This window comes from Eulemur rufifrons, chromosome 7 (assembly GCF_041146395.1).
Source record: "Eulemur rufifrons isolate Redbay chromosome 7, OSU_ERuf_1, whole genome shotgun sequence".
Lineage (NCBI taxonomy): Eukaryota > Metazoa > Chordata > Mammalia > Primates > Lemuridae > Eulemur > Eulemur rufifrons.
In genome coordinates, this window is record NC_090989.1 from 237,170,442 (window position 1) to 237,185,378 (window position 14,937).

Genomic DNA, 14,937 nt, shown 5'->3' on the forward strand with positions numbered 1-14,937 from the left:
GCACCCTATCAAAGTGCACATGAGAGCACCCACCCTCCCTGCTCCCTCTCTGACTTGGCAGGGGTAATGGGGAGGCAGCTGCAGTGGAGCTGACCCCTTTGTAGACTGGGTGCTCTGGGGCTTAGAGCACAGATTGGCATCTGTTGCTGTGACCTGGGACAAGAAGTTGGTGGGACCCCACTGTGCCTGCTCTCTGGTGTATTACTGCTGCAGTCTTCAAGTAGCTCCCTAATCAGTTCAGAGGACTGCTGTGGTGGTGGTGGAGCCCTCATGACTTATATTTCAGGGTCTGTTGGAGGAATGTGGAGCCCCAGGAATTTCTCCCCTAACCCTTCCTCACATATGGACACTTCCACCAGGTACCTTCTGATCTTGCTGAGCAGATCACCCAGCCCGTCTCTCCCTGGCTTTGGGTGTCTCCCTTTGCTTTTTTCACGATTCTCAGTGCTCTCTCCAAGACAGTCCATCCATGGGTGAACCTCTCCCTGCAACCTTTGATCCTTCTCCTTGAGAGCAGAGAGTGCAGGCTGCTTCCAGTCTGCCGTCTTGGCTCTTCCCCACTTTCAGATTTTCACTGTTTCGCTCTTTTGTTTATTTCTGTTCTAATCTTTATCATTTCCTTCCTTCTTCTAACTTTTGGCTTAGTTTGTTCTTCTTTTTCTAGTTCCTTGAGGTATAAAGTTAAGTTGTTTATTTGAGATCTTTTTTCTTTTTTTATGTAGGTGTTTATTGGTATAATTTTTCTCCTTAACATTGTTTTCACTGAGTCCCATAAATTTTGGTATGTTGTATTTCATTTTTATATGTCAAGATGTTTTCTAACTTTCCTTTTGATTTATTTTTTATACTATTAGTTCTTCAGAAATTGGTTGTTTAATTTCCACATATTTGTGAATTTTCCAGTTTTTCTTCTGGTCTTTATTTCTGGTTTTATTCCATTGTAGTTAGAAAAGATACTTAGTATGATTTTAATGTTCTTAAATTTGTTAAGACTTGTTTTGTGGTCTAACTTGTGATATGCTAGAAAATGATCTTATGCACTTGAGAAGAATGAGTATTCTGCTGCTGTTCAAAGGAATGTTCTGCATATGTCCATTAGGTCCATTTGGTCTACAGTATTGTTCGTGTTTGTTGATTTTTTTTCTGGTTGTTCAGTCCATTATTGAAAGTGAGGTATTAAAAGTTGCCTACTATTATTATATTGCTATCTGTTTCTCCCTTCTGTCAATGTTTGTTTTATGTATTTAGGTGCTTGGATGTTCTGTGCATATGTATTTGTAATTGTATCTGTTCCTGGTGACTGGACCCTTATGTCATTATATAATGTTCTTCTTTGTCTCTTCTGACAATTTTTGACTTAAGGTTTACTTTGTATGATATAAATATATCTACTCCTGCTGTCTTTAGGTTACTATTTACATGGAATATCCTTTTCTATGCCTTCACTTTCAGCCTACGTGTGTCCTTAAATCTAAAATGAATCTCTTTGTAGACAGTGTCTAGTTGAGTCATATTTTTTAATCCATTCAGCCACTGTGTATCTTTTGATTGGAAAGTTTAATTGATTTATATTTAAAATAATTATTGATAGAGAAGAGTTTATTATTGCAATTGTGTTAATTGTTTTCTGTCTTGTAGTTCATTTGTTTCTCTTTTTCTCTCTTGCTCTGTTCCTTTTTGTTTTGTTGGTTTTTTGTATTGATATGTTTTGATTCCTTGTTCTTTCACTTTTGTGTAACTTAAATAGGTATTTTTTTTGCAGTTACCATGGGGCTTATATAAAATATAATAGTTTGTTTTAAGCTGACAACAACTTTAATTTCATACAATAACTCTATAATTTTACTCCTCCTCTCCCCACACTTTATGTTATGGATGTCGCAATTTACTATATGGCATATCCATTAACGTATTTTTTGGTTATAGTTATTTTTAAGACTTTATCTTTGAACTTTTATATTAGAATTAAAGCAATTTACCCACTACCATTAGAGTAATACACTGTTCTGTATTTGTCTATATGTTTACTTTTACCAGTGAGTTTTATACTTTCTTATGCAGTCGTGGTGGTGTTTATTTTGTTTCTACTTGAAGAACTTGCTTAGAACTCTTTGTAAGGCAAGTGTAGTCATGATAAATTCCCTCAGCTTTTATCAGGGAAGTCTTTGTCTCTTTCGTTTTTGAAGACCAACTTTGCCAGGTATAATTTTCTTGGTTGGCATTTTTTTTAATCCTTTGAATATATCATCCTATTCCTCTCTGGCTTGCCAGATTTTAGCTGTAAATCTGCTGATAGTTTCGTGGGGGTTCCCTTGTTCATAATGGGTCATTTTTCTCTTGCTGCTTTCAGAAGTCTCCATTTGTCTTTGACTTTTGACAATTTGATTGTAATGTGTTTCAGTGTCAGTTTCTTTAGTTTCATCTTATTTGTCGTTCTTTGGGATTCCTGGATCCGGATGTCCATTTCCTTCTCCAGATTTGGGAAGTATTCAGTCATTATTTCTTTTAATAAACTTTCTGGTCCTTTTTTTCTCTCTCTCCTCTTTCTCTAACTCCCATTATACATATATTGGTCTGCTTGATGATGCCTTGTAAGCCCCTTAAGTTGTCTTCATTCTTTTTCTTTTCTTTTTTTTTTTTTCTTCATCTGACTAGATAATTTCAAATGACCTGTATTCAGGTTCACTGATTTTTTTTCTTCTGCTTATTCTAGTCTGCTGTTGAACCCCTCTATTGAATTTTTAGGTCAGTTATTATATTCTTCTGCTCCTAGATTTTTGTTTGATTTTCTTTTAAATTTCCTATCTCGTTGAAATTCTCACTTTGTACATTGTTTTTCTGAACTCATTGATCATTTTAGTGACAGTATTTTGAATTCTCTCTCAGGTAATTAATATACCTCCATTTCTGAAGTTTTATCTTATTGCTTTTTTGGATTATATTTCTCTGCTTTTAAATTTTGCTTGACTCTTTCTGTTGGTGTCTATGCATTAGAAAACAACTGCCATCTGTCCTAGTCTTCAAGGAATGGCTTCATACAGGAAAAAACTGTTACCAGTCACCCTGGGCAGAGCTTCTATGAGCCTCTCAAACTCTGATGCCAATCCAAAATATTATCTTTGTTCTTAAAGACTCCAGGGTTCTAGAATAACGTGGGCCTAATCAGTGTTTTAAGACTGGCAAGAGAAAAGACAATCCCTCCAGTAGTACCTAGAAAAGTTGGAATGTTGAATTTATGGTCCAATTCATTTTCTCCTAAGGGAGAAGCTGGGATCTGGGGATTTTTTTTTTTTTTCACCTGTTCTCTCTGTGCTGAGCTAGATGAGATCTGTGGTGACTATCTGTGCTCTAGTTCAAACCACTGCCTTTGTTTTCTGTAACTCCAGGGGTCTAGCATGTTTTGGGTTTGGTTCATGGCCGTGCTCAAACGCAAGTGAGACACAAACCAGTCCCTTTATGTAGCACTCAAAAAAATTGGGATATTGGATGTGCAGTATAATTCTTTCCCTCCTCATGGACTGTCTGGGAGAAGCGGATTTCCTCCTGGTCATATAGTGCTGTGCTAGGGATGGAAATTATGGTGAGAGAATGTCTTCAGTTTTCCTACTGGCTTTAATGTGGCTGGTTTCATGTTGCTCAGGGTGCGGAAGCCTCTCATCTACTTTACGGAATTTTCATGAAGGGTGTAAATATGTGTATTGCTGTTGAATCACTATGTCCATAGGGAGAAGGAGAGTCCATAGCTTCCTATTCTATTCCACCATCTGGCTACTATAATTTTCCTTCATTCTTAAAGGATACTTTTGTCACATATAGAGTTCTTGGATGACAGGTTTTAAAGTTTTTTTTTCAGAGCAGTTGAATATGTCAACTCCAAAATTTCTATTTGGTTGCTTTTTATACTTTTTATTTATGTTTGCTATTTTGGAAAACATTGTTCTCATAGTTTCCTTTAATTCTTTATACATGGCTCCCTTTAACTTCTTATGCATATTTAAAATAATTGATTTAAAGTTGTGTAGTAAGTTCAATGTTTTGTCTTTCTCAGGAGCAGTTCCTATTTATTTCTCTTTACAATGAGCCATACTTTCCTTTTCCTTTGCATACATAATTTTTTTTGTTGAACATGGATATTTTGAATATTGCAACATGACAGCATTGGAAATAAGATTCTACCCCATTTCCTGGGTTGTTGCTGCTTACTCTAGTTGTTTTTTGTTTTAGTGACTTTTCTGAACTAATTTTGTAAAGTTTGTATCTTTTGTCATGTGTAGCCACTAAAGTCTCTGTTCTGTTAGTTTGGTGATCAACCAGTGTTTTGACAGAGATTTCCTTAACCCTGAGATTCAGGTATTTTTTTTCTTGATTTAGCTTTTGCCTAGTTACTGTATACTTTCAGTTAACTTCTAGAGTTCTGAAAAAAGTTGATTCTGGCAATTTTTGCCAATTTATTTGCTGCTTTTATGGAAGGACTGGCTTTTGTAGTTCCTTAATTCCACCATGTTTGCCAGCATCAATCCCTAAAAGCATATACTTTTATTTTCCTACTAACTTTACAAGCAGGCTTCCAATATTACTGATAATACAAGAATTAATTATTATTTAAAGAAAAGTAACAGCCTCTCCAAACATGCTTAAGTATTTCTATTATGTGGTAAAAAGGGAAAGTAGAATAATCATATTATAATAATTTCCAGGATAGGGCCATGCCTGGTTAGATAGGATAATGTCTGGATTATTTATCATTAGGTGTGATAAAATTTAGCAAGTATTCATTAGATACTGACCAAATGCTTAACCAAGACATGTCTTATTTACTACAGCTAAGAGTGAAATAAGAGAATTTAGGTAAAATTGGAATGTGAAGAAGAATCTAAGAACATTTTTACTGTCATTTTTTTGTTGTTGAATTAGCAGAATGGCTGGATTATTGAGACTTTCAGAAATTGCTTGGGTCCTACAAGTTTGAAAGGATTAACTCAAGTGTTCCCTGTAGACAATTATAATATATTATGAACTTTAAAGTTGTCAATGAATATTCACTGAGAATTGTTAGGTGCTTTTTTGAGTAAATCATCTAAAAGGTAAAACCGGACATCACAATCCAGAAACTCCAGAAGACCTTGAATCTTTAAACTTTTAAATTTATCACTCTGCAATGACACTGGAACAATAATTAGGAAGTCACGAGAGTTCTTCCTGACATCCTTTTGGATTTGCTTCTTCAGCAAAGTTACTTAAAATCTCTAATCCATCCTGAAACACAATATTTATAATAACTAGTTTAATTCTAAAAATGCTTTTTTAGTGAACATAATGTGCCAGGAACTGTACCAGCCTCTGGGGAAACAAATATATATATTTGTTAAACAAAAGGACCATGCTATATTTATCTATGTATATGTATGTACATTCAGTTGATTTTTGAACAAAATGAGTTTGAACTGTATAGGTTTACTTATACGTGGATTTTTTTTTTCTGCCTCTGCCCTGAGATGGCAAGATCAACCACTTTTCCTCCTCCTTCTCCTCCTCCTCCTCAGTCTACTTAAAGTGAAGATTATGAGGTTGAAGACTCTTATGATAATCCACTTCCACTTAATAAATAGTAAATATATGTTCTTTTCCTTATGATTTTCTTAATAACATTTCTTTTCTTTAGCGTACTTTATTGTAAGATTACAGTATACAAAACACATACAAAAATGTTAATTGCTTATGTTATCAGTAAGGCTTCCCGTCAATGGTAGGCTCTTAGCAATTAAGTTTTGGAGGAGTCAAAAGTTATACACATATTTTTGACTGTGTTGAGGGATTGGTGCCCCTAACCCTTGTGTTGTTCAAGGGTCAAGTGTATATGTATATATTTGTGTATATATATTTATAGCACAGTCACTTCCTTCAACTAAGAGACACAGATAATTCCAGTGTACCGTGGTAAATATATCCATAAGATGCACTTCCACACCCATAGAGATAGAGTTATTCATCTATGGGGTATACTTAGAAAACCCAGGGGTTGCCTGGAGATTTCTATTAAGAAAATTACTGAAATAAAAAAAAAAGAAAAAGAAAATTAATGCCTGGGTGGGGCCTTGAAAATCAAGAAAGATGGAAGAGGCATACTAGCAGAGAGAGAGAGTAGCATGAGCAAGTTTATGGAAGCATCAATAGGTAGATATTCTCAGTTCAACATTAAGTGCAAGGAGAATGAAAGAGATAAGGCTCAAAGAGGCAGGTAGAAGCTAGGTCATAGAAGAATTTTTTTTTCCTATTCTGAGAACCTTGGACCTTATGGAGACCAGGGAGGTAGTAAACTAGGGTTTAAGCTAGGGGATGACGTAATCAGATTTCCTTATTGAATTTGAATTCTAGAGAGCAGATTTTGCAAACTGGATGCAGTGAGTAATGAAGGTGGTTTTAGGTGGTTTTAAGAGCCATGAGTCTGAATAGAGAACTATATTAGGAGACTATAGCATTAGTCTAAATGAGGGCTGGTGAAGATGCAAACCAGGATAGTAATGGTAGGTAGTGTCAGAAGAAAGAATGTGAAACTTATTCAGTAAAGTGACATATGGGCATGAAAAAGAGGCAAGGGGAGACTGGTTCTCATCATGGGGCAGTGCAGTGGGTACCATTAAGTGATGCTGAAAATAGAAAAACAGCCTTTACATTTTTTAAAATTATTTTTAAAAATTTAAATAGGAAGAACAAGGGAGACAATGATAAGTTTTGTTTTGGAAATACTAAGTTTAAGGTAACATGGAATAATCAGTAGGATGTATGAGTCTGAACCTCAGGGGAAAAGTCAGGGCTAAAAATAAAGGTTTGAGATTGATTAACATAATACTCTCTGGCAAAGAAAGAAGGCGGTATAGCAATTGACAGGAGAAACAAGACATTATAGATAAATGGGAGGCTAGAAAATGCATTTTAAGAGATTAATTATTCCACTAGAGTTTGAAGTCCTTGAGGGATGGAATTGTGTCTTCTTAATTTTTATGTTCTCATCATCTATCACTGTGCCTAGTAGCTAGTAGGCACTTAATAAACGTTTGTTGAATGAGTTAAACTTTACCACGGTATGGTCTCTAAACATAACCAAAGCCATCTCTAGATTCCAATAGAAGTCTTACTGATACTGTCACCTGCTTTGTTCATTTGATTGCTAAAATAGCATCTATATTTACTTTGCCTAATCAAGAGCTCGAGGAGAATGTCTAGATTCAATTATAAGAATACCTCTAAGAAAGAGGTAATCTTAAAATTGGTTAACCAGAAGAAATAATAATATGTAGTTATCTTTGATTTTTTGGTTTTCAGTGCGTTTATAAGGAGTACAAAGCCCATGGAATAATTTTTAATTTATGAAACTGAATATTTTAAAAGTTGAAACATGATCTTGTGCCTCTAAAAACCCAATTTTTAGTGGTTCATCAATGGCTCTGTAACGTAAATGTTACTTATGATATTTGAACTCTTTTCCATTCTCAGATTCTTGATTCTGGATCCTGAAGATCAGCTGTGCAGGACACACAGGTGTTAACACAGCTGGCTTGCTGATGACAACTCTGTCCATATAGCTGTCTTGTGTGTCATCATTCATATTGTTTGGTGTCATTCTGACCTAGCCAAGCTAAAAATGATACTCCAGCTCAAGAGGGATTTAAAGCCTTGACAAACTAAAGATAACACACTACAGAATATCACGTACATGCGCTTAGCAAATTTTAGCTTAAACACATCTAAATAACTCATTTCAGTGTGCATCTGTCTTAATCCTTTAAAATAATTTACCCTAGGAAAGAAAATATGTCTGTGTGGAGGACTATAACAATTTGTAAATGCATTTATCTATTCTCAAACATGGGTTTTTGTGTTTATTTAAATCGTTTATGGTAATCTGTTTGTGGGGTGCATTTTATGGCATATAGCCTACTCCACAGATTTACCATGATGTCCATGATTAAATCACCCAGTTTTCCAGTTTGATAATTTGATTTGAATGGTCAGTTTTTTAGATCTTTGATTGGGATATAGCCAGCTTGGTAATTTGATTTCAAAAAATCAGTTTTTTAGTTCCATATTGGCATGTAACTATAATATATGGGATGGTTGTGGTAGTGGACTTTGCCTTCTTTTCTGGTGACAGCAGCTGGCAGTCATTGGAGAGTTCCGGCTCTGCTCCAGAGATATAGATTAAATTAAATAATCTGCTATCAAAAAAGGCTAGTTGCTTACCTCCTCTTTTCAAATGAGGAGTTTCTGTGCTTGCTGTAGTGCGAATGGAGTGACTGTTTCTCCTGAGAGAGTGTCAAGGTCTTCTTCTGATAGGTGTGGAACAGAGCACGAACTATTGAATTTATCCTGGGACATCATGGTTTAGGGAATCTTCCATATGAGATTGTGATCACTGTATCAGAATGATTGCTCCACAAATAACTTATCTCTCTGTGTAATATTAATAATTGTGTGTATGTGAGAGAGAGACAGTATTGGAGGGCATGAATGAATGAGAATGTGCACAGGTACAAGGAAACTACTGAGGAAAATAAGGATGTTTAACATTCTTTACTGGTTATCACAAAACTACTTTTATGAAACTTAAACATTTTTGCTAAGATTTCCATACAAGAGACAAAGAAAAGGAAAAAAATGTAGTTTTTTTTTTGTTAGAGAAATGGAAGTAGTACCAAAATCTTAAGTAATTTCTTCAACTATTAACTGCTTATATATAGATATTAAGCTAAGAGGCATTTTTATTTGGTGCTAAGAGCACTGGGCTCAGTATTCTCATGTTAGAGATGGCAGTAGCTATTTCACAATGTGGGTAGCAGAATCAAATGAGGTAGTGTAGAGAGTATAGTCATCCCTCAGTACCCGTGGGTGACTGGTTCCAGGACCTCTGCGGATATCAAAATTTAGGGATGTTTAAGTCTCTGATGTAAAATGGTGTAGTATTTGCATATAAACTAGGGACAGCCTCCTGTATTAAATCATCTCTAGATTACTTATACCTAATACGATGTAAATAATTGTTATCCTACATTGTTAAGGGAATAATGATAAGAAAAAGTCTGTACATATTTAGTACAGATGCATATATACATATTTTTTTGAGATAGGATCTTGCTTTGTTGCCTGGGCTAGAGTGCAGTAACATCATCATAGCTCACTGCAACCTCAAACTCCTAGGCTTAAGTGATCTTTTCTGCCTCAACCTCCCAAATAGCTGGGACTACATGTGTGTGCCACCATGCCCAACTAATGTTTTTTGTATTTTTTGTAGAGACAGAGTCTTGCTATGTTGTTCAGGTTGGTCTTGAACTCCTGGCCTCAAGCAATCCTCCCACCTCAGGTTCCCAAAGTGCTAGGATTATAGGAATGAGCCACCATGTCTGGTCAGATGTAATGTTTTAAAAAAATACTTTCTATTAGCTATGGTTGAATTTACGGATATGGAACCCACAGATAGGGAGGGCTAACTGTACTTTGAAAAGTATGAAGTACTTTTGGAAGTACTAATGGTATTACTACTAATAGAAATAGTATTGTTATCTATCTATCCATTTTATTAATTAAGTAGTTAAGGAAGAAGTTAAAGAAGGAGGGAAATAGCCATTTAGATGTAACTATTCAATTTCTGAATATCATTTCCATTGCATTGACACTCTTTGATTCCTTCTCCAATCATTGGGCAAATATTAGAGTCTTAGAACTGTCTAAATATATAAATATATATATTATTATTCTCTTTCTTCTACATTGTGGAATTCATGAATTTGGAATGATATTCTTATTTGATCACAGACTTACTAAAAGCCTCTGTTATGCATAGTGTTTTTCTTGCTACTTGTATTATTAAAGAGTATATGTTGTTAACTCTAGCTAGTTCCTTTCTCTTTGTTATTTACAAAAAGGCTCTCCACTGTACCTCTTCTACTTGTTTAACCAAATTTTCTGTTGATTAGGTATTAGAATGGGTAGTCAGTAATCACGATGAGGAAAGTTAGTTGTTGTCAGGAAAGTTAGGCCCAGTCATGTTGTGTGCTAGACTATGTAAAACCTGAAAATACATCAAGAGATAGTATACCTATTTCATGAGACACTTGAAAAAAGAGCCAGAAAGTGTCTTTGAGATGGTACCCTGTGTTGGAGATATAAGGTTGACTCACTAGAAATTGTTTGTAGATTCTCTGGTGAGAGGTAGTCATTTTTAAAAACTTGTAGATGATGAAAAATATTGTCTTTCCTTCTATACCTCTAGGGCAGAGGATGGCCAACTTTTTTTGTAAAGGGTCAGATAAGAAATATTTTAGACTTTGTGGACCATGTAGTCTCTCTATCAACTACTCAACTCTGTCATTGTACCAGGAAAGCAGCCATAGACATTAGGTAAACGAATGGATATGGTTCCAATAAAACTTTATTTATAATAACATGTGATGGACTGGATTTGGTTCCCAGGCTGTATTGTGCTGACTATACACTGCACTCTGGTGCACAGGTTGAAAAGTAGTATGTAGGCTACTCTAGTGTGTAGGATGAAAAATAAAATAATACCAAGAGGAAGGGCAATAAGGAATCAATGGGAGGAAAGAAATATAGAGCAGGGACTAGGACAAAGGAAGGCGGGAACATGGAGGCAAAGTATAACATAAACACAGGATGTTAACAATGGAGCTTATAGGAAATATTGTAGAGGTCTGTATTTATATTGGAATAGCTCTGATAAAAATATTTCTTTTGAAGCATTGGTGACCATAGTAGATTGGAGTTAAATAAAATTTTACATAGAGTATGATTGTAAAGTCCTGATATTCATTGCTTTTCCCAGGCATGCAGGATTCAGGTAATGTACACATTTTTTTTACGTGTGTTTTTAAGTCTGTCTCAGTTTTTATCTACACTCTGACTTCTTCTGGCTTAGTATCCTATTGGTAAAAAACACTGCTAGTAAATCATTGCATGAGTGTTTTTTTTTTTTTTTTTAAATGGAACATTGAACTCAGGGATTTATAGCTATACATGATAAAAGATGGAGGTTCACATTTTAAGAGTTGAGCAATTTTTCTAAAAATGACTAATTTCATAGTTGGCATATCTAGCAGAAATAGCTTTTTTTGTGTTATGGTAGGAGTACAGAAAATTAGAAAACAGATCGGTGACTTGTAAGTAAAGGCTAATCAGAAAAATAGCAATATAGTACAGCATGGATCTTATGAATCACTTAAATCTGGATTGGATTGTTATAATAAAATATATTTTAAAGATACATTTACTTAAATATATTTCATGACAATGTTTTGACTTTTTAGAAAGTCATTTAGTTTTCTCTATACATCTCTCATTTCTTATGACATCTATTAGAAATATCTGCTTTCTGAAAGTATTTAAAAAGAAAGGAAGAAAATAAACTGCTCTTTCTAAAAATCAAAATTTTGGAGAAGTAATGTAGACATTTTTACCTTATTCTTTTAAAAAACATTATGAAATTGTACAGTTTTTTAGAATGTTATAAAAATTTTAAAATTTGACAATTGAGATTTATATTGTGAAATTCTATGAAAAAATTCATTATATGTTAAAAGTGAACTGTTAGGCATTTTGAAGTAGAAAAACATTGTATACATGTTTTTATCACACATGTATCACATGTAAATAATGAAAATAATAGAATCTTAATTATAAGATGAATAATGATGTAAACAGGATTAAAGATTGACTTTTGAAATTATTTAAAAATTTGAAATTTGAAATTATAATTTAATCTACAGACAGGTGACTGATGATTGTTTTACTCCAAATTCACACTAAAATCTGTATTTTAAAAGGTAGGTAAACCTACTATTCTTTTTAGAAAAAAATAATTTAACTATTCTAATACTACTTAAAAATTTTTTGACAGTAAGGAACTAGCTTTAGACTCTCATTCTTGAAAATAATAATTTTCTATCCAATGGGCAGTATTTCCCAAAGAAATTCAACATTATCTCTTTTTTAATATTTTTAGTTACTTTGTTCTCAGCCTGCCTGTTCTATTTTTTTATGAACAAATTTAATACTACAAAGTGAGAGTCCTTTCTTACTATTCTCTGTTGAATCTCTTCCCTGTCTGTCCTGTTTACACCTTGAAATTCAGACTTGCCTTCTGCAGTCTTTCTGAACAGTCTTTTCTTTTCACCTCTTTTATTTTCCTTGTTCCTTGTCACCTTTCCTTCCTGCTCCTTTGCTGCACCATTATATTTTTGTTTTAGTATAATTGTTTTATTATATTCTGTCAACATGATACTTTTACTCCTTTTTGCTCATTAAAATAATTCCTGAACAGTCCTTTTACAGGACTTTTCTAAAAACTTTTCCTAGAAATATTTGAAGAATATTTTAGATGCCTACTCGCAAAGTTTCAGTTTAATTTAAAGGTGGAAAAACTCTTAAAATTGTATTCAAATTTTTGTGATATTACATCCATTATATATCATGGCACTGTCTCTTAATGGCACTGTCAACAATTAACAGATATTTGTAATAAATGAAAGTATTGTCACATGCATATTATTCAAATAATGTTATAATTATGATGTCCATCATTAGGTATAAGAAACACAGATGCATTTTGAAGGTTTTTTCCCTATCTAATATAAATAATTATTTAATTTGGCAAATTAAGTAAAGTAGCAAAAATATTAAAATGGCAATAAATCACAGTTTTAAATGCAAAAGGCCCCAGCTTAATGTTGCTTATAAAGTTTATTTAGAGAATATAAAATGTAGCTTACTGTTCACTGTATGTCAAGCTTCAAGGATGAGATATGGTGCCTGATACTAATCGAGTTAAAGGACCTCCAGTGCTCGAACTGTGTTGTGGATTATACCTACATTGCTTATGGTTCCCCCCCCCTTGCCCATATTAGCAATCTGCTTTTGTACTTTGACATCCAGGATTTCCCTAGTGAATTTTGTCACAGAAAAAAGAGAATCATCAATATCGCAGTTAAACTTGACTTTCAAAGCTAATAGTATCTCATTTGGGGGCTCAAATTTAATAAATTTTCTTTGATTCTGGGTGAGTTTTTAAACATCAAACAATGAATTGGCCAGGGTGCAGTAAAATATTTAGATCTATTGACTATGGTTCAGAAGGGTAGAAGGCGAAACACTAGTGGTTTGATGCTGATAAATTCTCAGTACCTTAATCCACATTAATGTTTTCTTTTATCTGAATGCACATTGGTGACTAAAAAAAAGCAAGAGAAGGTATCCATACATATAAAATATAAAACCTGAAGCTAAAAAGTATAAAATATGATTTATTTTGTTATGCTAAGTAAGTTTAATAGCATTCTCATCCTGACTGAAGACTCTGGAGAATGTTGCAGGTAAATATACATTCTGAATTGGGACTCTAGTGTGCATGTAGTACTCACACTATTATAAAAATTGCATCATAGTATATGTTTTACAGCATGCACTTTGACATTCTCTTATTGACAGAAAGTCTTCAGATCAACTTGGGAAATATAAGCATTTTTATACCCATAGATTAGCATAAACAATTAAAGATGTCATCATATATTTGTGTGCATTTGTTGGTTTAAGAAAACTCTATAGAGTACAATAGTTTTGTGAAATGTGTATTTTTTAATATAATTAATTCATATAATAAAAAATAATTCAAACTGTTTTGCATGTTGCCCAAGGAGAATAGAAAAATTAGGGAGAAGTTTTCTATCTTATATTGTTGCCAAATTACAATTGAAGTTGCTCAGATAAAACTATAGATATAAATATATTTATTTGAGCAATTAATGTTATTTTTATGCTTATACCCATTTTTGACCTTTGCTGTCTCATAAAAAACTTTTTGTTCTGTGGTATTAAGCTAATTGTGCAATATTTATCAAATATATGGTAGCACACTTTTCTGCTTCACTTAAGAGAATTTAAAAAATACGGTAACAGATAAAATTTTAAAACCTATTCAAGTACAAGGAAAGTTAGAAAATATGCCTGCATATGAAAACTCCTTTCATTAAACTATATGATTAAAAATGACAGCTTACTGATCTTAAATGCAGACTAAACTGAGGAATTCTTTTACTAAGTTTGGAAATTAAAACCCAAAATATGTGGCTCTGAGAATTTGTTTGTATTATATAGGGAATATTTTCTCATTTGTCCAGAAGGTGGCAGTGTGATATCAACTGCATGTGATTCCATCCTGGCTAGAGAACTGGCGTTTCTCCTGGATCTGTGATGTGTTTGTATTGTTACCTTTTTGAATACTTAAAATATGGTACAAATACTACTGATTTTATCTAATAAATTATTTAGAAATTATGTGGCAGACTTGGTTTATATGTATTTAATCATCAAGACCCAAGTTTAATAAAATCTTACAATTTTAGAAGAGTAAAAAGGGCAAATAAACCTCTTCTTACTTGTATATTTTAAAGTATCCTTTTGTGTTGAGTGTATTTGTTTTTATTCCAGGGTATATTTTATTGAAGTTTTCTTTCCAGAGACTAGTGCCTAATAACTATTTTGTCCAATATATATCAGTTAATAATCAGTTAAATCAAACATGTTATTAAGAAGGTAATAATAATTAGGAAATTGTTGTTGTTTTTGATTTTGTGAATGTTTTTCTTTTTCTCTCCTTTATCTTTTGAAGGTGGTACTGTGGAAAAATAATTTAAAACCTCTTGATCAGAAGAGCTCCAGTGACTCTTCTTCCCCTCCCTCATTTCAGGCAGGAGGATGCTTTTTCTTCTTAACATTCTCCTCCAGCACTCTGAATTAGAGATTTATTTGCAACGAAAAATCAATTAGTCCTAAATTTATTCATGGATTTCAGGTCCAGCGATCAATGCAAGTCCACTCAGTGGGCTCAAGGGGACCCAGTTCATCCCAGTTAATGTGTCTGAAGGGGAATTA

The 14,937-nt window shown here is 33.6% G+C and overlaps 1 protein-coding gene across 2 annotated transcripts in view; it reads left to right on the top strand.

The window, feature by feature from the left end:
• CCDC171 (coiled-coil domain containing 171) overlaps window positions 1-14,937 on the top strand; it is a 303,473-nt gene that overhangs the window by 193,265 nt on the left and 95,271 nt on the right. The gene's annotated exons all lie outside the window — the stretch shown is intronic.